Below are 13,299 nucleotides of genomic sequence, written 5' to 3'. Positions count from 1 at the left end.
GTATTCTCACCATTTTCGTTGTTTTGAACAAAATTTATAGCTGATGCCAAGCCGTAAATTAGCAATTACTTATTGAGGAATTTATAGAAGAAGAAATAGTTTTCATTAAAAAGCAAGCAAGAGAACGCATAAAATCACAATTTTTTCAATTTTTATTGACAGTTCGACAAGCAAAACGATCGTTTAAGGTAGCCGTTTTCAAATCGCTTAGCGCAGTGAGTAAAGACGCTAAGCGCATCAAATGAGAATACCCAAATCGGTAGTTAAGTACGCGCTAACAAAAATTAACGTCATATACTGAGCGTCTAAAAGTGCTTAGCGTCTTCAAAGTTATAGAATTCGGGACCTGAAAAGGTTGCAGTGGAACAGGCCGATAGACACATCAAAAATATATAATCTAATCTAAGTAACACATAAAAATGTCAATGTCAGTGGCTTTTATAAAACTTCCGGTGGATAAGTACATTAACAACAAAATAACGCTAGAAAATATATTTAAAAGAAGAATAAAATCATGCGATTTTCTTCTCATAATTAACTATTTTTAAAACAACACGATAATACGATAATCATCATCATCAAGGGAATATTAAGGGAACGGTACACAGCTTACACACATTTTTTCGGTATTACTTTACATAATTCGTTATAGTTACGACACGATGTAATTGGAAGCCCGACCGCGTAAAAAAGATGGCGTGCGGAGGAACGCACACAATAAGAAAATGTAAACATAGCGGATAATAAGTGGTTAACCGCGCACCAGAAGAAGAAAAAAAAGTTAACCGTTTGTTGTCTTCACCTTCCTCATTTGCCTTAGCAGATTTATATCTAGTTCAGTGATATTTACGGTTAAACACAGTAAATAACTCTCTGCGTATATGACAGCGCAGCGGATGGAAACGGAGGAGGCCATGAAAACGTGGGCGCCCATCTATCAATGTCTTCGACGTGTAACAATACGACCAAATAAAAGTCTATTTTACCTGTTTTCGTTTTTTCTCTATTTTATGTTTTAACGGATTATTTCAATCTTATCTTTGCGTACATGTACTGTAAAGGTTGTTTGGTGTGTTCTAATTCTGTTTGTTTTTCTTCTTACAGTTACTTGTGCGAAAGTTAATTTTGATTTGATTATGTGTTTGTTTGGTGATTGTTACGAGGTTGTCTTATATATTTTGTACATAGAAATATAGTAGACGCCTGTCGACATACATCAAAACTATCATCTTTAGTTAACTTGGAAGTTTTAGACACACCAGCATCTAGCTAAAATATCTTTACGTATATTTTTTTTATTCATTTCTATAAAATTCTCTTACCAAATTTTAATAGTCCAACTTCAGAAACAATGCCATCACTGACAATTTTTTGCCACACTGAAACCTAGCGTTTGTTTAAACAAATTGAAATATTACAAAAACTATTAATTTTAGGTATATGACATTACATATATAAAAATTATAGAATTTTACGCAGAATCTAAAAATAGAATAAAAAATATGGTGTTGCATTTAAAAAAACATATGTTATATCCACCACACTTTTTTGAAGCACCCTGTATACTCTATAATAATTTTAAAATGTGTATCTTAACCTTCCCTATATATTTTCTATTAAACTATTTTTGTAAATTTCGAAACAAATGAGATAATGGACTTTACTCTATCGTCCCTGTACAGGGTGGGTCAAATTGGACTCTTTTAGAGGGAAACACTCTTTACTATAGGAGATAGAAAGGAAACAAGAGAAATATAGAAGGTGTCTGGAGCTCAATTTTTATCAAAAACGTGATGGTGAAAACCGCACATCGATATCTGTTACCATTTCGGAAATACGGGGTGTTTTTCAAAAATGTGCATGGAAATGAATCTATTTTTATGAAAACATTTTCAAAGCATCTTTTTATGTAGAATTTAATGGTTTAAGTATAATTTGTTTAAAATTAGTAATTTAAGAGTTATCAACAGAAAAATTGATTTTTTATTTAGGACACCCTGTATATTTTTATTTAACTGACAAGAACTTAAAATTACCTTTTCAAAAATAGCAAACTTGATAATTTGTTATAATCCCCTTCGAAATAGAGAGTTTTTAAAAGTTCGCCACTTTTAACTAGTAGGCTTTGGACCCCTTATTGATGATCTGCTTCTAATAGAACTCGCAAAACATGTTTTCCAGCAAGACGAGGCACTGCCTTAGAACGCTGAAGTTATCAGCAAATTAAGTTAATAATAATAATTGAATAGCTGATCAAGATCCCAGCCGTTGGCCGTCGAGGCCGCCGGACTTATCGCCTATGGATTTTTATCTTCGTGGCAGAATAAAGGTTCTTATTTTTAAATTGCCCGTATAATCTAGATAAGAATTAGAAGTAGGTACTTAGTAGTTATGCAAGGGTATCTTCCACCCGCACTGAGTTAATAAATTCGGCGAGAAATTTTCAAAAACCGTTGTCCATAACAGAGGACGGTCGACATATCGAACACCTGTAGCAAAATCTCATGTCTTGGTTTTCTATTTATTTTTATTGTTATCAGATATAGTTTAAATATATAGTTTAAATTGTTATAAAATTCTGCATTTCTCGTTGCAAATATTATTTTCGTTTTAGTTGCTGCTTACAGCTAGATTTTTTTCCATTACAGCAGACGCCGTTCAAAGCTTAGTTATTTAAGGTGGGCAAATTTTTAAAAACAATTATATTTCGAAGAGGAATCGAGCAAAATATCAAGTATCATGTAAGTTTTTAGAAAGGTAATTTTAAATTCTTTTCAACGAATTAAAAATTGAGCTAGCTAGAGAATGAGAAATTAAGCTAATAAACTAGCGAATGAAAAATTAAGCTAAAAATTGAGCTAATTGAGCTCAAGACACCGATATTATATTAGTTTTCGTCTATCTCCTATAGAAAAGGGTGTTTCTCGTTTAAAGCGTCCAATTTGACCCACCCTGTACATACAAATGTAACATAAGGTTGCTTGTCTATACGACTGTTGATCTCTCCAGTATTATATGGACATAAAGCGAGATTAAAAGAAAAAAAGTAAGCTAGCGAATGAAAAATTAAGCTAAAAATTGAGCTAATTGAGCTCCAGACCCCGATATTAGTTAGTTTTCGTCTATCTCCTATAGAAAAGAGTGTTTCTCTTTTAAATCGTCCAAAGTGGCCCACCCTGTTCATACAAATGTAACATAAGGTTGCTTGTCTATACGACTGTTGATGTCTCCAATATTATATGAACGAATAAAGCGAGATTAAAAGAAAAAAAAAATACTTCAAGTTAACGTCTCCTTTTTACTGCTACAGTTACTCTGTTTACGCGGAATTCGAACCGAGATCCTCGACCATATCATTGTCAATGGCCTACCGACTTGGCGAATATGAAAATGGCCTCGAACCGGCATGAATCAATTAGCAATGCGCGTCAATAGATTTTACACACACATTTTGTCATGGAAAAACATGGACGACAGAGTTTCCAGAGGGTCACCCGTCCATCCACCACTTCGTCTAACGTCGCTTAACTTCGCTAAACTTAAAAAACGCGCAAAACATTGCGGTGATACGCTTTTTACACGCTCAAAAATGATCGATTAATTACTTTGATTATTAATTATCCACGCTGCGTTTCGTATAGCGTTGTTGCGTATATCTATGCAAATGCAAATATATCGACATATCCTGTTATAATATTATATGTATATGTTAAGCGCAGAGGAAGGAACGGAATTATCTTATAAGGTCAAGGTCACGCGATGCGTTACTCTTGCGCTCGCTTCTTCACTTTATGGTTAACACGTAATGTTGCTAATTGGATGGGCGGAAGTATTTTGTAATATTATGTAAATGCGTTACACCTGGCCGTGTTATGGTTGTAATTAAATATCGGAACAGCCCAAGGCATTAAAATAATAGTATACAGGGTGCTACAAATTCGAGGTACGAGAATTGGTATCTCGGTAACCGTAATAGATACAAACATGGTTAAATTGGGGCAAAGTTGCGCTTTGGGATGTTTACCAAGATGCCATCAAAAAAGTTTTAAATATGTCAAGGATTGCTGAGTTTTTTGGAAAAAAACGGTTTTTTTTTTGGAAAATCAGTTTTATTTTTTCCTGTCGTTACTATTTAGAAAATCAAAAAACTAACTGCACATTCTCATAGCCACTTTACTAGGGCTATCTAATAGTATTTTTAGATTTTCAAATTAGCTGATAATTTGTAAAATACAGAAGCCAACTTAGTTTTTGTTAAATACAGACCTGCATTTTTTATTTCAGGTTTTGAAAGAACTTGGTCTCCTGAGTACAATGATATGCCACACAATTTATTTAAACTAATTTCAAGTCCGGCTCTGTTTTTTTTTTAATATTTAATCTATTCATCTATTCAAAATTAATAGATTTTCTATTTTGATCTGGTCAGTTTTAAAGACCTAGACATAAAAAAGCCATCCAACATATATGCTTTAAAACCGATATATGGATTATAATTACACTTACAATTTTATTGGTAAGTACTAAATCATTAAGATTCAAGGGTATGAAATACAAGATCTCTATTTTTTTAATTGGATATTGGATTATTCATTAATATTGCGCAAAAGTGATTAGATACAGGGTCAATCTAAAAACCCTGATGATCATCGTAAAATGGCTTCTTTAGGTGGTACCTATTGTTTTCGTTATCGCTCACGCATATTTATTGTTCCGTTTTTAATAAAATTTTATTACCCTTTGTCAAAAACCGATAAATTTTCTGTATTTTGAAATATCTGATTAGGTTTATGAAATTAAGGTATTTTAATACTGTGCGAATCAGTCAAATGTCCATAGATATAGAATAATTTGTTCTCAACAAAACCTTTCTACAGGGTGTTTCAAAAAACATGTGTCATCTCTCGTGGGAAGATTCCTTACGTAAAAATAAGATCTATTTTTCATATCAACATATGCTTTTTGCATTCTGCTTTATTTCGTAGCTATAGGGTGTAAAAGCCTTAATATTTTTTCGATTTATCATAATTTTCTTCCAAGTACTTTTAGGGATTCGAATAAGATTTTGAGGGTAAAAGTTACTATAAATGAGGCAGATCTTCATGCTAAGAAAGTGTCGATATATTCACCAGGGACGTGCATATTATGGGTTATCACTGGAATATTTTTTGAAAAATAAATATGAACGCCACTGACTTTTTTCTTTCGATAGCAAAATTGTGTAGGCCGTTTAATGCCAATTAAGAGTTATATCTTGATATTTTGTCGATTTCGATCTCATTGGTGAGATAAACCCAATTTTATTAATCGAAATTAATAAAACTCAAATAAAATTAATAAATTATTTATTGTATTGTAACGTTTTTAGTTCGTTACATGTCTTTGATTATGATATATGATGTCTGGGCACAACCCTGTTATTGTTTGGTACAACCCTGTTTTTGTTTGACACAACCCTGGTATCGCTCTGTGGGAGCGCGCGCTGTCAACATCGCTTCTGTCAGTTCTCTGTGATCTGACTTCACTTTTGGTTGGACCGTTTGGCTTCTTAGACGCCATTAGTCCCAGTGTTGAGAAATGGTGGTCATTTAAATCTGGCTGTATTAACTGAATCAGCTGCCATTTCGAAGCTACAGGTAAAGCTGAGTTATTTTCCTTTTAGATTCGATATTATTAGTGAATATTTTTAGGGTAGAGTTACGGATGTCCCAACTTGTATTTGTATTTGGCTGGCACGTTGGCGTCCCTTTGCTTTTGTCCTCCAGAATGTCATTTGGAAGAAAGGACAGATTGTTTATTATTTATGGAGCCCTCGGAAGTATTTCGAGGTAGGTTCATTTTGTTTATTAGACGGTGTTTGATTTTAAACAAGAGTTTTGTGTTCTTAGGGTCTTACGGACGGACATTGTCTTACGGACAAGTGTCCAAGGTATGGACTATTTTTCAAGGTCCTAGTAGTGTTCTCTTGTGCCGCTATCTTATGGACGGATGTCCCATGCACAAGTGTCCCCAGTAGGATTGATTTGTCTTACACATAGAGTGCCCCAGCGTGGATGTGGCTTGAGCCCCGTGCTGCTTCACCCCCATTTCTAAGCCTGGATCGCCGACAGACAGTACAGAGATGCTAGACCTCCTCGCGCTGCTACTGTTTGAAGCAGGGTTACATAAAAGAACAGCTAAGTGTATATTTAAGTTCTAGTTTTGCATTTAACATCTAAAATGTTTTCAGTCTTAAACAGTAACGTACATTTTAAACAATAGCGTACAGACTATATTTAGTGGTTAGATTATTAAGGATATTTATGTCGATGCAGTAGTAAAAGTGTGATTTAGATTTTAGATTTCATAATATCACGCATTGTAATAGTATTACTTTCTATAGACATTATTATTACGCTATACTAACAGATGAATAACGAGATAGATTCTAGAATCTACAGGTTGCAACACATCTGATTTAACACCGTATAAATTTAACAATTTAAATAAAGTAATGCTACTTTTCCTATATTTTCTATAACGTTACACGCATTGTATTTTCTTTATAGTCTTTTCATAGAACGTATTTAATATTATTTACATATATAGTTTTCTCAACAAGTAACCACTATAATAATTATATTAATTGTACAATGCTATTTACCATCAGAATTCATCACGAATAAATATAGTCATTAGTTTTAAGTATTATACAACTGTGTTTTCTTTCTCTGTACATGCCTGGCGCCCAATATCTATATATCTTTTGTTTATTATTATTGATTAATTTTCTCTCTAGTGAAATACTTTATCCACGACTGCTCTCCGATGAAAAGCTGCCGTTCGCAGTGGTAGTTGTTTAAAAAACGCTACAGTATCCAATAACCAATACCAACTTTTTTTATTTTAAATGCAGTGTACTACACTGAATATTATTCAATTTTTTTATTATTCACAAAATTATATCTTTGACTGTTATGGAAATTCTAAATGGCCTTAGCTAGTGTGGATAAGTTAGTTAATAGCTAATGTTTCACTGCAGGGTAGTAGAAGCCAGTGTTTGAGTGTAGCTGCCAATGTAATAAGTATTGATAACAGGGGCAGATACAGGAATTTATTTTAGGGGGGCTATTCCTCTATACAAAAATGCTTCGTTTTTATAGAGATCTTTATAACACATTTTTTCAGATATTTTAAGAATCTTTATCCCGATTTGAATGAGATTTTGGATGTCTATGTTTTGCTAAGTACTTTAACATTTGGCGTTCACAAAAATCAAATCGGAATAACTGTTCTTAAATATCTGAAAAATTGTGTTTATTTTTTTATTGTATTATTAAGTTTGGCTTTTAGAATTTCCAAAAAATAATAGAATAGGTATTACTATTAGTTATACATTTTCGCTTTTTTTTGGAAACTGACATACAAACAAAATTTCTCGCCAAACCATTTCCGCCCTGATAATTATAGTGAAACGGAAATGTCAAATACCAAAACCGATTTTTTTTTCTCTCGATTTTCATTCTTCTTTCGCTCACGACAAATTTATAATTCCTACCTCCATATGTAAATTAGGTTTATAGGCTAGGTCGCGCACGCTTCGTATGAAAGTCAACCAAACAGCTTCAATATTATTAATAATTAAACGCGTATCTAGTTGCAACTGCATTTCTCATTCGGTTGTTTAAGTGGAATAATGAAAACAACACGATGATTGTTATCGGCCGCCACGTAATTACTAGTGTTAACAAAGTGTTACGGTGAGCGTATTATTGAGAGAAGAAGTTTGTAATTATTGACAGTGAAAACATTGGTTCTTAAGAGGGGCGTTGAAATATGTTGATTTTGTAGATACCGTACAATTCATTTTAATTAAAATATTTAAATTAATTTTTTCTACAAACGTCAGTAAAAATCTAATTTTTAACGCATGCTGTCAGTGCCTAAAATGCGACATTATGTCACTAATGGTAAAAGTCATTTATTTATGATATAAGTGCTAAAAGTGGTATTTTATGTTGTGAGAAGGGAAGCTTCCCATCCCGTCGATCAAAATAAAATCACTTTTAGCAAACATATCATACACTATTTTTTCTACAAACAAGTTTATGCTCGTATATATTGCTTTATATATAATATAAGGTATTATTACTTTTTACGTTAATGAATAATAATTCATAATATGTCATTCTGAAATCAAATTAATTATGAAGTTTATGGTTGCTAGGGTAATAATTCTTCAGTGTTAAAAGTAAATCACGTGACTTACTTTTAGCACCAGTGCTAAAAGTAAATTACTTTTACCATCAGTGACATAATGTCACATTTTAGGCACTGACAGCATGCGTTAAAAATTACATTTTTACTGACGTTTGTAGAAAATGACTATTTTTTACATAAAAAAATAACGCTTTTTAGTACTAAAAGCCAAAATAGCTTTATCGACAAAGCATTTACAAAACAAAAAAGCACAAAAAAATCCTTACCGTTTTTGAAATATTTTCAATTTTGTGAAATTGCAGTCAAAATTTCAAGGCTTCATTTCTCCAAGGGTATAAAAGTTTATAATACTAAATATTTACTGAAGATTATCTATTGATCAGATATTGTGCTGCAATAATAAAAATTTTACTACCTTATAGAGAGTGTCCAAAAATTTATATTAAATAATTACTAGCTTTAAACGGCAATAACTTGTTGAATTTAAATAGAACACCCTATATATTTTACGTGAATCAGATGCACAATCAAATTGTATTAAACTATTTTTTACCCATCTCTTCAAGTTTTCGTAGAAAATGCATTTTCTTATAATTTAGACTTCATTTATCACTATACCCATGGAATATTGACATTTCAGATTTTTTATAGCACCATATAATATGTACAAAATTTACAGGTGGTAAATATTGCAAGCCCATTGCCCATTGGTATACAAAAAAAAACTATTTAAATCTTTGTAAAAGAGTATACCCATTAAATATACCACCATTATTTCAGACCAAAAACACCAAAAATTAGTTAACTACATACTTTTAAATTGTTTTAATTGAGAAAGTATTCTAAATAAATGTGGATTTGGCTGAGAAATCAATATAATAATAAGTTATGAAAATTAACGTCTCTGTTTTTATAAATAAAGCATTCGTCAAAAAATTAAATAAAATTTAGAAGGTGTTACTTTTTATCACACTGTCTAATACACACACAAAATTCAGTTTTTTAGTACTTGGAGCAATTCTTTTTAATCAACGTAAACAGTCAATTAATGTAGTTTAAATACTGGGATCGTATTAATTGGTCCTCTTTAACAAAAAATAATTAAACAGTTTTTTTAATTTCTTAATTAAATAAGCAAACTATATCGACAATATTAGTATCTGTACCCTTTGAAAATTTGTTACATCTTTAAAAGTAAGCTAAAATATCAATATTCCATGGGTATAGTGATAAATGAGGTCTAAATTATAAGAAAATGCATTTTCTATGAAAACTTGAAGAGGTGGGTAAAAAATGGTATAATAAAATTTGGTAGACAATTACATTGTGCATCTGATTCACGTAAAATATATAGGGTGTTCCATTTAAATTAAACGAGTTATTGCCGTTTAAAGCTAGTAATTATTTAATAAAAATTTTTGGACACTCTGTATAAGGTAGTAAAATTTTTATTATTGCAGAGCACAATATCTGATCAATTAATAATCTTCAGTAAATATTTAGTATTAAAAACTTTGATACCCTTGGAGAAATGAAGCCTTAACATTTTTACTGCAATTTCATAAAATTGAAAATATTTCAAAAACGGTAAGGTTTAAGTGTGATAAACCTTAATCAAATTTACCTTTATTTCAATCGTATAATCCAAAAATAGAATAATATACAGGGTGTTCTATTTAAAAAAACACAACTATAATATTTTTTACTTATTTGTGACACTCTGTATCTTGTAAAAATATTTTTAAATTGTAGCTCTAATAGTCCTTCAACGAACACAAAACATACAATTTGTATAAATCCAATCGTTTAGCTACAATACTTCGTGTCGTATGTGGTGAACATCCCTGTATAAACGATTATATCCATTTACAATTATTTAGAGTCATAAAATATTAAATACTAGACTTTTAACCAGATGTTCAAAATTTTAAAATTCAAAATTGATTCAAGTTCATGATTAAACACCAACAAAAAAGTCGTTTACCGCATATAGGGCTCTCTACAGTAAGTATGATTTCAGAGCTGTGCGAAATGCGGGAAAGAATGAAAGCGACTTGATATTCAAAGACAGATGATTGTACATTTTTTGACATTGTACAGTATTGAGTCTTTAACTAGTTCTGAGCTCGGGGTTGGCAGATAAAGATCGTGCACCGCATTCCTAAGTGGATAGTTGTGGGATGACCTTTCGGGAGTAGCAGATATGTGCTTGCGGATTAAGCAAACGGATTCAAAAATGAATAAAAAAGGAAGAGCCAGTATTTTGAAATTTTTAAAGAAATTCTGGCAGTGAGTTCTACTGTTCAGTCCGAATAAATATCAAACTGCTCTCTTTTGAAGCTTGAAAATACGACCAAATTTTGTCGCGCAGCAAGTACCCCCGAATGGAAGGGCATTAACGAAGATGCGACTCAAAAAGGGCATAATAGACTATTCTAGAGGTTGACAAGTTAAGTTCCTTAGAAACTGATCTTAGCGCAAAACAGGCAGCGCTTAGTTTCTTTGATAAAGTGTCGATGTGCAAGTCCCATTTTAATAACTGTATATTATTTGTATATTAACTGTATGTATGTATAATTTGTATATTTTCGTATGCTATTATATTCATTTTCACCTTTGAATAAAAAGATAAATGAAGGGGTATATAAATAAACTTAGATCCAGCGCGATAGGGACCAAAAATGGCCGACTTAAATTCCGGTTTAGCTGTGCGGTGCTAATTTTGTTCAAAAAGTGTAAAAATATGATGAAGAGTAGACTCAATAATTTGTTGTTTTATTTCACGTTGGCAAGAAATGTTTGTAGTTATTAAAATTGTTATAAAAACATAGAATTCTAATAAAAATAGTTCCGGTACGATAGCTTCCAAGATTCACAAACAGAATTAAGTTTCGCTAATATATAAAGAATTTATTAGTGGCGCCCAAATTAAGACAAGATACAGATAGCAGTATACTTTTAACAATTCTTTAGTTTCTTTTATTATCAATCATGATCTATTAATAAATATGATCTTTTAATACAAACTTTTGAATATTGCAGTAAATAGTGAAAATAAATATAGAGAGAAGTTTATGGCAAACAAGATCATATAATTTATAAATATACAGGGTGTTTCGTTTAAGAAAACATAACTTTAGTTCATACCTTTAAAAATATTCTTTTCGTAGAAAAACAGACTACGCCATTGTATTCTGCGTAAGAAGTTCTACACAAATCAGTTTTCACCTTCTCGATATCATCTAGAATAACGGAGATACGGGGGCTGTTCCAAATTGTAAAGACCCTGTAGCTCAGAAACGAAGGGGGCTGTGAAAATTATTACAAAAAAGTGGGACAGGTTTGTGGAAACCGCATCTTCCTGTCTGTACTAATAACGGAGATACCGTATGATTTCAAGTAAAATGGGACGCCCTGTACATCTCGTACAATTTACTTTTTTGTCTGTTGTGGTAAAACGATACGGCCGATTTAAAAAAACCTTTTATTTAAATCCGTTCAATTTGAATACGTTTACTTCTAGCCTATTTATTTCCCAGTAAGAGATCATATAAACGTTCGGTTAACTGTTTCGCTATCTGGCACTGTTAGAAAACGACTTCGATTTTTACGCTCATTTGTAATGCAAATGTTTATCGAATAAACGCTGTTGAAATTAGCCATCGAGGTAAGTCCGAAATTGGAACCGGCGCGGAAGATCATTTATCCGTGGCTAAGCGAGGATGATGGACAGTCGTTTTCGAACTAGTATTCGAAACGTTGCTTTTATAAATTAGAAAGTTTAGTTTAGACAACTTTTTTCGATTCTACGCTGTCGATGAAGAAATGATCTCTATTATACATCTTAAGAGTCCATTTCACTAGTCCGAAAAAGTAGCAAAATAAGCGTTCGGCATTTAACGTTTTATGTAAAACAGGCTAGGTGTTTTTACACAAATGAAAAACGAAATTAAAGATAAAGGATTATACTATATCCGTATTGTACCACATTTTTAGAAACTTCTTTATTTTTAAGATTTTGATGGTCAAACATCAACAAAATATTCCTTATGTTTGGACTAAATTTTCTCGAAAATAAATACATAATTTAAAATTCCGTTACAATACGGAAATAGATTGAAGTTTCGTGATTACAGTGATATATAATTTATATGGTTTTGTAACAAATTGCTCGCTATTTTATGGAAAATGCTGAAGCTCTGCAAACCTTAATCAATCCTTAATCAAAGCACGTGTGTTTGGAATTTTGAGTGTTACTTAACACGATAGGATCGGGCTAAGCCTTAGACAGATTTCTGAAATATATATATTTTTTTCAGTCACACACCCGCTTTATCTAACCGACCCCTGAGAGCGACCCGAACAGTACAGTGTAATTTCTGACTCTTAAGCTGTGTCTAGTGTCTAGGCCTAATATACGAACATGAACGAGCACAAACGAACCTCACGATCCCAAACAAGTGTACCGTCTTTTGAATTATCCCTTTAGGTTGTCGATTTGTTAAATCGACAACCAACAACCAACAATCGTTTTACTATATTAAATCAGGACGGCTCACAGAGGGGATTTTTTCCAAATTCGTGGCCAAAATTTAAAATTCTGAAATGAGCAATATTCTCATAATTAATACTTGAAATGAAAAGCAACATATCTATCTATAAGCTAAAAAAAATTATTATAAATTTTCACCGTATTCTCTAGTTACATTGATCCAAAGTTAGCCTTGGCAAGACAAAATGTTATGCTGGCTGTCATTACTTAAATTTTCGTTACTAATGACGTTTGGTTTTATTGTGTTTCCAATAATTTTTTGCGAAAAGTGAAACATGGATTGTGTACCTTCATGTATGTAGAATAATATAATATTTCACTTAATAGTATTTTAAAAATGCATATATAAACTTTTATTGGTTTTGTTTTCTATTGTTCAAAATGAAAAAAGAAAAAATTAAGCGTTCATTCGGTTAAGCATTTGGTACCCTATTAATGCGTATTAAGCTCAATGCTTTTCACTGTCTTATTTATCAATGCTTAATCTTATTAACTAGAAACTGAAACAGAAACTGCTATAACTAAGATTACTCATGATCTTAAACTGA

At 31.9% G+C, this 13,299-nt stretch overlaps 1 protein-coding gene across 1 annotated transcript in view; it reads right to left on the bottom strand.

Annotated features, from left to right (window-relative positions):
- The window catches only part of LOC115888025, an 85,204-nt gene that overhangs the window by 62,346 nt on the left and 9,559 nt on the right, over nt 1-13,299 (bottom strand). The window lies entirely within an intron of this gene.

This window comes from Sitophilus oryzae, unplaced genomic scaffold (genome assembly GCF_002938485.1).
Source record: "Sitophilus oryzae breed Bouriz unplaced genomic scaffold, Soryzae_2.0 scaffold_682_pilon_pilon, whole genome shotgun sequence".
NCBI lineage: Eukaryota > Metazoa > Arthropoda > Insecta > Coleoptera > Curculionidae > Sitophilus > Sitophilus oryzae.
The sequence above is the reverse complement of the archived record's forward strand: the minus strand, read 5'-3'. Positions and strand labels throughout refer to the sequence as shown.